Genomic DNA, 14,779 nt, shown 5'->3' on the forward strand with positions numbered 1-14,779 from the left:
GAGAGAAAGGAGGTTCTTCTCTGCCAGTTTCAGTTTGAAAAATCTTGGGGAAAGATCCTGTTGGTCCAGCTTGGGTCATGTGCTCATTCCTGGACCAATCGTTGCTACCAGAGAGATGGAATGTTCATCCTTGTGGTTATTCCTAGGCCAATTATTGTAGCCAGAGGGATGAGATACTCAGCTCTCATCAGAACCATTGGCCATGTTGGAAGGAGAGTGGTTTCCAAAGAGTTGGGATGGAGGAAGTGTTATTATCAGAAGAAGGAAGGGTTGATGCTTGTGCCTCCTTATAAATGAAGAGTTCAGGGCAAGGAGAGGCTGGGTTGAGTGGGACTGGTCAGAGGATCTTCATGAGGAGGAGATGAGAGGTCACCTGGGTCACAGAGATGGGATTATTGATCTCTCTTTGGGTCTCTGGAAGACCACACATCATTTTGGCTTAGCTGGGGCACTGAGATAGGCCTGGTGATAACTTCCAAAGGAAAAGCAGGGGTATGCTTGTGGCTTGTGGGGCAACTGATGTTTTTAGCATTTTGGGAGGTAATTACATCCACAGACATTCTACTAGGTGTTTACTTGATGCCTAGTAAAGTGTTAAGCACTTTAGGAGTTTCATAAACAACAGAAGACAAGATCCTAGCCTTCTTAGGTGGCCAAGATGTCCACAAGTGAAACATTTAGGAAACATTTTAGGGAAGTGCCAGATGGTGTCTGTAGAGCAGGCTCTGAGCTCTGTGACACATCAGGGCGTGGGGATCAAGCCTTGGGCTGAAAGACAGGGGAAGGCTGCCTAGAGGAATTTGAGCTGGGGCTTGGAGAACAAAGTGCAGGGTGAGTGTAGGAGGCTAAACTCGCAAATAATGAAGGTTTTAAAATTTTTATTGTGCCTTAGGATAGATAAATGAAAATTAGATTTTATGAAGGATGCAGCCAGAGTGGATACTGCCTTAGGATGAGGACCCAGGTTTCGTGTCCCAAGGAATATGAAGAAATATGTTTGTTCCCAGGCTAAAACTTGAGTTTTGGCAAAAGGCAAATTGCTTTCTATGGAGATCTCTGCTTTACTAATACTCCAGGAGGTGCTCAGCCATGGATCATGTAAGTGAAAATCACTTATACTTCTTAGTGCAAACAAGCTAGGACTTGTTTATGAATGAATGAGTGGGAAATGTTGAGAGAAAAGTTTTAGAGAAGACCACAGTTGGCAAGTCAGGCAAAAGTTTTTGTGAAGATTGCAAGGATACAGAAAGCTGCAGATGTACAGGAAAGAATGGGATTTTTAAAGTCCAGAAGATCTGGATTCAAATTCTACCTCTGCCATTTACTAAGGGGCATGACCTCAGGCACTGAGCCTTCATTTCCTAGCCTAGAAAAAGGGAATAAGGATGGTACTTACTTCACAGGATTTTATTTTTGAGGATGCAACAGATTATCTATGTAAAATACTTGGGACAGTACTTGGCAAGTTGTAAAGCCTCAATAAACAGCTGTAATTATTATTGTAAGGAAAGATAAACTAAGTGTGGGCAGTTGGAGCAGAAACCATTGTGGTTCAGTGCCTATCATGTGCCTGACACCGGACTATGTAGGTACCTTACACATACGATTAAATGTCATCACCACGGAAGATGTATGAGGAAGATACTGTGATTTTCATTTTAGAGATGAGGAAACTGAGACTCAAGGAGGTTAAGGGGCCCCAGTGAGGTGGATTTGAATCTGAGTGAGCCTGACTCCGGAATCTTGCTCTCTTTTCCTTAGGGGGCAGATGAAAGAAAGGTGGCTGGTGGGGATTGCCAGGCGATTTCCAGGCCAGGGCCCTGCATCGTAGACTGTCCCTTCAGATACCTTAGAAGGGATCCAAAAGGTTGGGGGTGAGAAGGCAATGAGGCAAACCCAATGGAAATGGTTGCTAAAGACAAGATACAGGTAGGCGGTCTCTTCTTGAGCCAAACTCTCAGATAAGCTCCTGAGAGCAGCCTTTGCCCAGGAATGCCAGAGAGAGCGAGGCCCTGAGAACCCTGGGAGCTTTGCTAAGCAAATGTGACCTTTCCCTTCTCTTGGGTCAGTGCCTCCTCTCTCAGGGAGGCCTGGAGCCCTTGGGAGCTCTCCTGCTCCTGTGACCCCTCTCCAGCCCCATGGAGGAGGGATGCTGGCTCGAGCTTGCCACGTCGGGGTGGCAGCTGGCCTCTGCCACAGTGAAGGTTCCGGCTTAATAAAAACATTGCAAGATGGACAAGGCATAAAGCAAAGCAGAGCCACTGATGTGTGGGCAGGTGTGAGCCAAAAAAAAACGGTTTCAACACGCAAAGTTGAATTGCTGAGACATGGGATATCTTAATAGCGTGGGAAAAGGGGATTGTGAGATCAAGGGCTGTGATAAGAGGGAGATTATTTCATCATGACTCTGCCGAGGAGAGGGACAGTCATACATGCAGGGCACACACCCTACACATGCTCGTTTCTCTGATTTCAAAGTGGGAAACACTCAATCCAACCATGAACAGCCTGGGCCCCTTCCCCGACTCCCCACCCCACTGGCCGATTCTGTACTGGTTTGATCCGCTGGTTGAATGCCAGACTTCCAGTGCCCGCCATATTTGCTCTTGTGAGACATAAATTTTATTTCTAGCTCATATTTTTATTTCTTCATAGCTAAGTATTTTTCTCTAATGGAGCATCCTAGCTTTTGCTTGAAGTCCTAGCCTATGCTTTTTATTTGGTTGTTAACCACTGGGAGTTAATTTGGAAGCTTTTTTTTTTTTTATTGCATTTTAAGAAAGGCAAACCAGTTTGCCAGCATTATTTCTAGTTCTTAAAATTCAAAGCAGTTTGTTAGAGATTGGTCTTCGCTTTTGGAGATGGAGCTGATTTCAGTTTATAGCCTGTTGTCTTCACACCCATCTCGGTGACTAATACTGTAAGATGGATTTCCTTTTTTTTTTTTCCTTCCTTGAAGTGGGTTTCAAATCCCCAAAGAATTTCTGGGAGGGGAAAAAAAAATCCTTTAATTGAAAGCAAGAGAAAACAAAACAAAAAAGCATCAGAGAGCTGACAAAAATATCATGTTTAATGAAACCAAGTCCCATCTCTGCAGATGGCTGTGGAGGCACAGAATGACCTAAAGATAGAAAAACGGGCTTCCTTTACGTGCCTTGTGACGGGTGAGTTTTCTCTTGAATGCTGCGTGTGTGATGGACCAGTGCCTTGCAGAGCCCCTGACCTGGCAGGTAGGAGTCCAGCCTACCCTTCCGGCTGTGTCGCATCCCCCATGACAGCGCTGAGGTGGCCCGTGAAGACAGCCTGGGTTCTGCTCTCCTCTGACCACCGACAGCACACGCAGTGCGTTCTACATCACTCAGTACTCGGCAGGTGCCTTCAAATCCAGACTCAGTTGCTTACTAGCTGTGCAACCTCGGGCAAGGGACTTAACCTCCCCGAGCCTCAGTTTCCTCCTGACAGGAATCCTATCTACTTCCATGAGTCTTGTGAGATTCTTTAAGATCCAGTGGGGAAAGTTCTTGGAACAATGTCCTGCCCCTAAGAAAGGGTGCTGGCTCTTCCTGTGGCCTGATCTTCCCACTTGCCTGTGCCACCAGATAGTAATCTCCCGTGGGGTGGGGCTGGGCCTTGCATACCTGAGGAGCTCCTTGGGTGCTAGATACCAGGGGGCCCCTTACAATCTGTGTGGGCTAAACAAGTAACCAAGAATAACAGAATCAGCGAGGCAGATTTCTTAAAATAACCTGAAAAAGTACCAGTCTCTTTGAACTTCCCTCTTATACAAATTAAACAAAACACATAAAGAATAAACACATTCAAAAACTCCGCAAGTTTGAAATGAACTTTATTTTATTAGGAATTAGTGACTTGAAAGTTTTCCTGTGCTGCTGTCACTTCTTGCGTCTCTTGGGTAACTTTCCCTCCTCTGCCTCTGTCTCTGGAGTTACCCTCCCCGAGGCAGAGAAGACTCGGGTATGTTTTATGACTGGAAACGGACTTGACCTTTTTCCTCAGGGAAGGGTGCTGTGGCTCTTAGAATGGCGTGTGGACCTCTGGTCCATGAGATCCCAGGGTAGCGAAGGCACAGTTTATTTTGGAATCTTCTTTGCTGGAGAACAAGCCGGGGGGGGGGTTGGGGGGCCTGTGTATCTCTAATCCTCTTTTCCTACCTTCCTCTTTACACACACCGTCTCCCGCCCAGCCCAGAGCTATTTCAAACACTTGGCTGGGGTCTCTGATTTCCCCCAGTACCCCTAGCCTGCGTGCATGTTTCCTGACCTCACTCCTTTTCTCCTCCTTGTTCTCTGTGCAGGAACACCCCCCTCTCTTTGGTTCTCCAGCCTGGCAGTTCATTTCTCTGCATGTTATTTGCTCATCTCGGTCCCTTTTAAGATGAAGCACAGACACCTTCATTCACCGAACCCAAGGGGGTATTGTCTCTCTCTTGGTCTCCTTTTCCTCTTTTTTCTTCTTCCTTCTCTTTCCCTCTCTTAGTTTATTTCAGTTCATGTACCTTGCAGCTACATTTCTAACTGGAGTTCCATATTTAAAAGAATTCAGAAAAACCTTCTATTTTGATGTCGTTACTTTATACACATTCTGTATCATACCTAGCAACCCAAATTGGCCTGAAAGATAAATAGCAGCTACTTTTTCTTTTTCAAATTACAAAAGATTTCCCCTCTAGGAACAATAGCTGGTACACTGACAGTGGATCCACTTATTAAAACGATTTATATTTCACTTTTATGAAATATGTCTGTTGTGTAATTTGAGGCAAAGCTGTTTTCCTTTATGGGTTTTGGTCACATCATTTTTGTCACTCCAGCTGTCAGCTCTTCCCTGCGCCATCCTCGCCATTGCCAGTTTGCCAGTTTGATAGAAACTTAGCAGCAAGGGCACTTCAATACCTTCATCTGGTGAGTAAGGTCCTGAACCCTTTGATTGGTCTCCTCCCCTTGCTTTGTCAGGGCAAGATGGGGGGGCAGGATGGGTGCGAAGGGAATAACACGGCTTTTTAATCCCTTGGAAAACGTATCTTTCCCTTTGGCTTTGCTTTTATTCAGAGGTTTTTAAGCTTGTTAAGTTACACTTGGCCCCCAAATCATTGCATCCTCCACATTAAAGTTTATTGCCCTTTTCAATAGGGATAGAATGAAAACTGGGGAATCTAGAGACAGACCACAGGCTTCCACTGAGCAGTGAAATTCACCCGGGCATGATTCTGTGGGGATGCAGAGCACCAGCGTGGAGGGGACTCACACGGGGCTGGGCAGCACCCCTGCTTACCCATGAGGTCTTGGGGTTCAGAGTGTAGAAAGCCTATATGCCCCGGAACAGCAAGAATGACTCGCTCTTGAAAGACAGGTTAATGAAGACCCTTCCTTGCTCAGTCTTTCTGTCTCTTTCAATCACACCCAGACCCGTGTGCGTATACACACTCTCCACACTTAACTGGCTTAATTTCCATTAGGAAAGGTGAAGTCCTGGGAGGGGGTTAGAGGATTGCCCCTGGGAACACAGTTAACAGCACACAACTGGAATACTGAGTCTGAGAACGACTACATTTTTTTCAGGGCAATAAGATGACTGTCTGGGCTCAGGCAGGACACCCCAGCAGAGCTTGGATACTGCAGACAGGCTGTTTTGGCCCCTTTTCCTGGTCACTCGATCTCTCTCCATGTGCTGCTTTTAGAACTTCCTGGTGCTCAGGCCTGGCCTCACAAAAGGGAACAGCCTTTCGTGTCCAGACACATTGCAGACTTCTGGCAAAATAGTCGGAGCTCACGAAAATTTACACTTTTCCTGGCACCTGGCCGAGAGTATGAGCAGGACTTGGCTTGGGTTTGCTTTCAGTTAGAAAAGCCCTTTTCGGGGGGGATGAGTTGGGGGTGGGGGGTGGCAGCAAGATCCTTGTGAAGGGTCAGAGCTGCTGAAATAAATAGCAGCTGGGCTAGGGAGAGCAATTCCTGTAATTATATCTGCCCGATGACTTATAATCAGCACTCTAAGCAGAGTCTGTAACTTTCATGTTTTCTCCTCCTGTGTACGATATGGGTGGCACTGATGGTGGGGGTGGGGGGAGAAGAACACCTCGATTAAAAAAAAAGTGGTGGCGTTACGGGTGGTTGTTGCTGTTAACATGAACATCAATTTCATCGAGATTACCTTTGATGTAACGCCAGTGGGGCATTGGCTGGAATTTCTGGTGCTGGGGAAGGAGCCTGGGACTGTGTATGGTTTTTCACTAGGGGGAATCCTGTGTATATAGACATTTAAAATAGCAAAACAAAGCCGAGTGTGTGAACAAAGCTCAAACTTGCCGTATCCTTGCTGCCCTCCAAGTGAGGGTCCATTTTGGATCCCAACCCAATGTAGCCCATTCTCCATCTCTCCTCTTCGAAAAACTTGAGAGAAACCAGCCGTCTGCCAGTCCATAGGCTGTGTGTCATTTCCTCTCCTCTCCAAGCCTCACTCTTTCCACGGAGGAGACTTTTCAAATTAACGTTTTTAGTTAGTTAAAGACCTTTTTGCAAACATTTCGTTCTGGTAAAGGCAGCATTTCATCTGGAAATGGTCAGGCTCACATTGGCACAGAATGGTGAGAGAAAGAAAAATAAATCAAATCCCTTCTCACCAAGTGGACAGACGGTGTGCAGTACCCCTCACATGGTCTTCCTCAGAGAGGACGGAGGGATTTCTTTGGAAGGAAAAAACAAAGTCAATGAATGAAAATTTGCTCCTGTTTGTTTTGCAAAATCAGCGAGGGAATAAGGGAGGTGGGCTTTCATTCTCTTTCTTTTTTTTTTTTAAAAAAAGGATTCTCTGAGAAGAGGCAACTCACAACTGTGCCCCTTCGTCTGGCTTTTGCTAACATCCCTTGCAGCTTCTCCAGGGCTCGCTCTGTGCTTGGTGAGTAACGCATGAGAATCCTCTGCCTCCAGTTGAAAATATGGCCTTCCCTTCCTGGTCCAGTTTGAACTAGACCCTTAGAGAGTCTCATGCAAATGGCTGGCTTCCCCGGAACAGACCAATGGAGCAAAGCAGCAGTTCCTTGACAAGCTTCAGCGCTTGGGGCTTGTTGGACAAAATTACGGAAAATATTCAGTTGACGTAGGACTGGAGATAGGTGTGCAGAGCATGAGTTTCTGCTGCTGATAGTGCCCCAGCCTGGGAGACAAGAACCCAAGAATCTTTTTTTCTTTTCTTTTTTTTTTTTTTTTTTTACTGTGTTTTGTAAAGCCCCAGACGACTTCAGGATTATCCCCATTTGTGTCTGTTTCCTATGGTGTAGTTTGGCATAAGATTTCCACCAGACCTCAACCTCCATGAGGCCTGGGCCACATTTGTGTTGTTCATGTTATTTGCATAAAGTCGGCTCTAGGTAAATATTTGTTAAGTGAATAAAGAATGAATAATGTAGCTTAAAAGGAGTTTGAAAACTATGGATCTAATCCTTTCACCCTCCCCTTCCATTCATTTTACATCAAGTCCAGAGAAGCTGGGTAAGTTTCCCAAGATCCCCCAGATGGCCAATGGCATGGCCAGGACTGGAAACCCAGGCCTAACCCACAGCTAGTGTCTTAGTGTCCCCTGTTTCAGTGGGAGGGACCCAACAAAAACCACGGAGGTCGGCTTCTCAGGGCAGCTTTCAGGTAGGGACACTGTTCCTACTCGCCATCCAGGGTGACTAGCTGGGGTTTTTAAGACAGTGAGCTGCACGAGAGCAGGGAGTATGTCTATCTTGTTCATCACTGTATTCTGTATGTCAGCACAGTGCTGACCGGAGCTGAATCAACATGTATACAACTCCAGCCCAAGTTCCCTTCTCTTGAATAATCTAGGAAGAAAAGATAATACTCAGTCTCAAGTTTGTCCTCAAGAACTCTAGGGCCATGAGGTTTTTGGGTCTTAATTGAAGTGTTAGCACAGTGAAGCTCCACCTCAGCAGCATCCAGCCTCTGTCGTGGTCATCATCGTCATCATCATCGTCACCAACATCATCATCAGCACCAGCAGCAGGCGGGTATGAAGCGCCTTACTCTTACGAAGCTACACAGGGAAATGAGCAGTTCTTGCCTTGTTTGAACATGGTTTGAACATGGCTACTGGCTGGTCCTACCCCTATAATCGTCTCACTCTTGCCCTGTGCAAATAATATACTTCTACAGCCTGAATTCACGGGGTGATGCAAAGATCACTGGACTCCTGAAGTAGCAGATTTGGGTGCTAGATTTGGTTCTACAGCTTCCTGGTTCTGTAACCTTGGACACGTCCCTTGTCTTATTTGACCTTCGGTTTCTGCATCTGTCAAAAAGGAAAACAGACCCTGTGGATTTGCTGCTTACCAGCCCTGTGACTTTGGTCCAGCTACTTAACCTTCAACTCTAAGCTTCAGAGTCTTTAACTGTAAAATGGGTTACTAACAGTATGTACCTCTCCGGGTTGAGGTAAGGATTATGTGAGTAAATGTATGCAAAATGCTTAGTATAATAAATGCTTGAGATATATATATATATAGTCATACTTGTTCTTATTTCACAGGAATCGTAAAAACCATATGGAACAACTCATTCTACAGAAGAATTCTATATAATATAAGGGATGGCTATTGAATTTTTAATTATTTTCTCTGTGTATCCAATTACCTACTAGCATTCACACTTAGCTGTTTTACAAAAATACCAAAGGTAAATGGCTCCAAATGGAAGTCATGACCTTAGCTCATTTCCAGTGCTCTCCCCACCTCCTTCACCCTTTCTGCCCCGAACTCATCTCCTCTTCCTGTATTTCCTGTTTCAGCGAATGGTGTCAACATCTTTGCAGTTGTCCAAACCAACAGTAGGGAAGAAGTCAATTTCCACCTCACCTTCATAACCAATCAATTACTAAGTCCTGTCAATTCTCCCAAGTAGGGAGACCCTCTCCTGGAGCTGGATATACTTCTCTCTCAGCCCTATATTACCTGCTGTCTAGCCAGAGCCTCTCGTCTGGGCTTGGCCAGCTGTCTCTCAGTGGCCCTGCTGCTCCAGTCTTGCTGTCTGAGTGAGGAGTTCTTTCTATGGGTGTCTTAACTAAACTGCCCCAGGCATACATCTGCCATAGTGTTTATCATCAGGCCATATTAAGATTGTTTTAGAGACTCTAAACCTGGAATGGATTAAGCCATCTTCGTTTGATATGCAATCTAAAATAAAAACAATACTAAACTATACATGTCATAATAATAATAGCTGACACTTATTGAGTGCTTGTTATAGACCAAACTAACTTAAAATTCACTTAATTTTTATAATAACTAATAGTCACATAATATGCTCTTTGCTATCCCCATTTTATAGATGAGGAAATTGAGGCCCAGAATATTTAAGTATATTGTCCAAGGTCACAAAGCTAGTAAATAGCAGAGCTGGGTTTCAAATACAGCAGAATTGCTCCAGAATCTATGTTCTTAACCATGTACTGCAAAGAAGTTTAACAAAATTCTGATTTTTCTCTGTTTTGCATGTTTTGGAGAAAAGCCCAATACAAAATTCTTTCAGAAGGCTTTCTCTCTCTCTCGTTGTCGCCACAGCTTTGCTGAGCCCCTGCGCATGTGCTTGAGAGTAGAAATTGAGAGAAGAAATTGAGAGTAGAAAATGACTGAACATGGATTTCTCCACAGTGACTTCAGTATCTACACTCAGGTGAATAAACAGAATACGTCACATACATAATAAGATATAGAATTCACATGGCACTTGAGGGTTTACAATGTGCCTTTTCACACACAGTATCTCATCCATGTGTATGTTATCTCCCTGTGGGCAAAACCAGGCCTTCTGCTTCTCTGTACACATTTGGGGAGGAGCCCAGGCTGCAGAATAGGGGAGTGAGCAACCAGACCCAGCTCACATCCTCCCTGCTGCACGCAGTCATCCTCGGCAATCTGGGCATCAGCAATCTGGGCAACGCCAATTTCCCTCGATCCTCGCTCTGCCCTATTAAAAATGCTCCCCTAGCGTTTTTATTATTGGTACTTACATTGAACTTAGTACTTTCTTATATTATTACCCACAGGACTGTGGTACTGTAAGCTCCATGAGGGCAGGAATTTTTGTATTTTTTGTTTATTGCTTTATTCTTAGTATCGAGAATATTCCATGTAACAGGTGCCCAAGAAATATTTATTGAATGAAGAAGTGAATTGTTTTTCATAGCTTAGTCATATCTTCTCAAATAGATTCTAACATCTGTGAGGGTAGGGACTGTATGTTCATTTCTATTGTGCCCTCAGTGTACCGTCATGGTGCTGAAGAACTTGAACATTAGTGATACCAGTTATGTGTAAATGACCCACAAATGCGCAAGGACGTGTGTTTTGGGTGGGTAGATGTGGCTGCCTTAGGACCTTCGTGGCCTGAAGGCACTCTTACTTTTGGAAACCTCACTCCACATTATATTCATCTTTAAAATACATGTACATTTCACTATATATGTGTGTGTGTTTGTGTGTGTACACACATAATTTTGCTGTAAAATGTAAAATAATTTTTGTAATTTGCTTTGTTAATTATTACTTCACTTATCATTTTGATTTCACACTTTCTGTTCTGTAATTTGGAGCCCCCAATTTGCTTTTCACCTCAAACATTTTCTTGGCCCTTGGCAAGCCCACAGGCCCCAGACACAGTGCTTGATGCGGTGGCTTTGCCTGTGGGTACTTCCAGGACAAGAGTGACCTGAAGGAATAAGAGGATGCATTAAGATCGAGTTCAGCATCCCAGAGAAACTGTTCTCGGTCCCCTTTTACCCTGTTCCTGGACCTTCTCTCCTGCGCTGCTGCATCTGCCAGACTCCAGGCGTGCTCTGGAAGAGGATGAGCTCTGAGTTTTATGGTACCTGTAGTTGTCCCCCAAGTGCAAACGTCTAATTAGGATTGACACTGCCAAGGCGTTTCCCTGACATTTATGTCACTGTCTCTCAATCTTCACCAGCATTCGGTCTTGTGGGAAGCACAACAAATAATATCAGAAACAACATAAAATTCCCCATTAGAGGCGGCCCTCGGAAACCGTGCCGCTGTTTATTGGGTGCGCTCAAAGGGGAGGCCGGAGGGTGGGGCCGGGGGTGTGGGTTCCGGGCTTGGAGGAAGAAATAAAACGGCTCATTTAAATTCTTAAGAACTGCATAGGAGGCAGAAGACACAATGAGTATCCTAGAGAAGAAGGCCATCAGTTGAACAAACTAATCACATGGTAATCAAAGGGGAGTGATTCGCTGCCCACTGAGAGGTACTTTAGAAGAAGTTCCAGCCAGGGAGAGTAAAGACCCTACCGAATGACAGCTTTGATAAATTATAGATTTTTAAAAATTGCACAAAGGAATGTGTAACAACGTGCGAAATGGATTTAAAGACGAAAACTGCCCAAAGCATCTGAGCAAAGCAGGGGACAGGGAGGTCTGATGTGAGAGGGTCCAAGCGATCCTTGGCGGGAAGCCCTCTCCCAGGGCAACCCCCACCCCCGCAAGCCCCTCCCCCATCCCATCTCCGGGCGTGGACTTGGGGATGCCCTGTGGTATCTGCTTGCTGTCGGTGTTTGGACGCCTGGAGACTCCCTCAACAAAGACCTTAAGAAAGGGGGAGGTGCCACTTCTCTCTCCCCACTGCAACCTGCGCCCCCAGTTCTGCCAACTGGGCATTCTGAGCTGTGGCCAGGGCACGGGAAGGCTGGGAGAAGCTGCGTGACTCGGGCTCTGGCTTCTGCGCGGAGGCCGCGCTCCCCGCCGGGTAGTCGTGGGGGGGCTACTGTAGCCGTGTGGTCAGGTGGGGTTGTGGCCTGCATTCCCTGGGCCACAGGTGGTCTGCGACAGGATTCTGAGCTCAGGGCCAGGCCAGCTCTCAGTCAAGGGTTGGGTAGGCTGAGTCTGCCTTCTGGTCTTCCATCTCTGCAACTGGCAGCCCTTTCTTCCCACCGGGGTCCCCAAGGCCTCTTGTTCTCAGGTGAGTGCCAACCAATTCCACATGCACGGTTAGCTGATGACCAAGGTGCCATCTGGTCAAGCCTTCAGACGGGACTCCATTCAGGAGGATCTGCCTTTGAAAAGGTCATTTGAGAAGTTGGGAAGGTCAGACAAATTAGAAGTATTAGGACTGGGTGCTCTTTCTAGCTGTGTGATCTGGAGACGCAACGTAACCTTTCTGGGTCAAAGTTAAAACGGAAATATGGCTGGTACCTTCTGAGTTGTCATGAGAGGCTCGAAGGAAAGCCTGGGTATAAACTGCTCAGCGCAAAGCCCGTAGCAGGGGAAGTGTTCAGTAATGTCAGCCGGTGTTGCATGTCTGGGGTTCCCTGAGCATGGCCACCAATGGCAGAGAGAGGCGTGGGTGGGCTTGGCGCTCTTTCTGACCTCCTAGCGGTGCCTGAGTGGAGAAGGCACCTTGCCCCGGGCGAGTTCCTAACAGCGCCTGAGGAAACGAAAGCTCCTCCTCTGGTTGCAAGGTCTGTAGGTGATTCTGATGTTCAGCCTGAGCTGGAAGCCACTCGTGTAGGGGAAAGGCAGCATGCGGAGGCTGTGCTTGGGCTAGATATTTGTATGCAGGAGCCCTGCGTTGGGGTCACTGTGCTGGTTATTGTAACAGATGACCCCCAGGTCTTAGTGACCTACCACAGTAGAGCTTTATTTTTCGCTCACGTCACAATCCTATGTAGATTGGCTGGGGGGAGGAGGCCTTTCTGTTCCATGCTGTCGTTCAGAGACCCAAACTCCTTCTATGTAAAGGCTCCATAGTCTTCAACATGTGGCTTCAAAGTGTCCCTGGAGTCATCCAACTGCAGCCCACAGAGGAGAGGGAGTGGATGAGGTGCGCTGGCTCTTAACTGCCTCCGGCCAAGAGACACACATCACCTCTGCTCACGTCCATCGGCAGGAATTGGTCCCATCCCCACTCACGTGCAAGGGGACTGGGAAATGTAGTTTAGCTGTCAGCCCAGAGGAGAAAACAGGCTTGATGAGAACCTAGCTGTCTCTGGAATAGACTCCAAAACGGTACAGGATAACTCAAAAGCTGGGCCTGAGGTTCCTAACCTGAGATCCTTGAGTTTCTGGAGGGTTCGTGCACCACTTGGAGGTGGATGCAAAATGTGTGGACGAGCTTTTTCACTTTTATCCTATTCTCAAAGCCGGAGGGAACTGAAGTCACTCCCCTGGTTGGACCAGAGTAGTATTACAGTACCTGCTTCCTGCATCTAATATTCTCTGGAAAAAACGATGAGCCAGGGTCAGGATTTCTGTCCCCTTATCTCTGTCTTTCCTTTTCTTCCTCCCCTCTAGCGGGGAGAGAATGATGGATAAGGGGCAGAGGTTTGCTAGCATCGGGGAGAGGAGGATGTGTGGCTGTGTAGAAGCTGAGAGACTGCAGTGGGCAGGGTGAGGACCCAGCCTCTCCCTTCCAGAAGGGAGCCAGGAGCAAGGGTCATCTGGACCTCACCAGTTTGCAGTCTAGGGGGCCAGTGAGAGGAGGGAGGGACATCAGAGAAAAGGGACTCCCAGACACCCATCTGAGACAGCCTCTGTGAAGAACGAAAGGCTACTGGATGGGAAAATTGACATTTTGCACCATTGTCTCAATGCCACGTCTGCTGGCGATGGGTTCAGAGTGCCATTGTTTTCTTCCTGTAATGGGCTCTACCTGAAAGCCCTTCCAGACGTTGAGGGCATGGCTCAGGGATTAAAAACGGTTCCACAGCTTAAAAAGAAAAGTTGGGAACCACTAGAGTAGGCTCACAATGGGGCTTTGTGCTGTCGCCTGACCCTGCCTCCCAGAGGGCCTTTTGTTTCCAACAATTCCTGGCACTGGACTTCAGGAGGCCATCAGCACTGTTTCTCTCTTAAAGTCAGAAATACTTGCAGCTGGCATTTTGTTTTCATCCTCTCTCCTTAATTCCAAGGACCTGCCCCCCCTGAGGCCGTGGCTGAACAGGAGTGGCCTGCTCTCTCTCTCCCCCGTTTGTAAAGCAGGACCGGAGACAATACTCTGTCCAGCCCAGAGCGCTGGCCGTCTGGATGAGTGCGACGCCAGCTGTCAGCCTGGGACGAGGTCAGACAGAGGCCATCTTGGTCCCAGGTGGGCAGGGGTCACTCAGGTGACCAGACTGCACCGGAGGCCCAAAGAGTGTGCAGGAGCATGAACTGTTGGCCTCTTCTGTGGGAGAGGAGCTGCAAGAGCTGATGGGAATGAACTGCAGACTCTGGCCAGGGGGCCGGCATTCCAGGTGCCTCCATCCTTTCAGGCAGTTCAGGCTCTCCATTGAGCTTGTGCGTCTGCAACCTGAACACAGGGGCAGTCCAGGCTGTGCTGGGGCGGGGGGCAGCCTCTTACCATTAATAGTTTTATCACCTGGGGGAGTGCTTCAGGCAGAGGGACTGTGTTGGATCACGCCCTCTCTCTAGCTCTGAAGGCAGTGAAGTGTAATTAGGGATGAACCTTCTGGAGCCGGGCAACCTGCGTTCAAATTCTGCTTGACTTAGTAGCCTGGTGATTTTGGGCAAGTTTATCAGTTTGTTCATCTATAAAATAGGCCTAATAAGAATGTATACTTATTTCAGAGCATTGGGGTATGTTTGAATGAGTTGATGCATGTAACACACTTAGAGCAGTGCCTGGTAAACAGTAACCACTCAGTAAATTTCAGTTTTTATTGTTAGCAAAAAATACACAGCCTGTAAGCAGATCTCTAGGGAAAAGTGACCCTTCCCATTGGGACAACTCAAGGGCTCTGTGAGTGGTATTTGT

The 14,779-nt window shown here is 46.9% G+C and overlaps 1 long non-coding RNA gene across 1 annotated transcript; it reads left to right on the forward strand.

Moving 5' to 3' along the window:
* The first annotated feature begins 739 nt into the window (after positions 1-739).
* LOC103565743 (uncharacterized) lies at positions 740-8,517 on the forward strand. Its single transcript, XR_548361.2, has 5 exons — positions 740-1,098; positions 3,098-3,164; positions 4,832-4,922; positions 6,823-6,915; positions 7,848-8,517. It is a non-coding gene; the product is annotated as an uncharacterized lncRNA (long non-coding RNA).
* The last annotated feature ends 6,262 nt before the right edge of the window (positions 8,518-14,779 follow it).

This window comes from Equus przewalskii, chromosome 14, assembly GCF_037783145.1.
Source record: "Equus przewalskii isolate Varuska chromosome 14, EquPr2, whole genome shotgun sequence".
NCBI classification, from domain to species: Eukaryota; Metazoa; Chordata; class Mammalia; order Perissodactyla; family Equidae; genus Equus; species Equus przewalskii.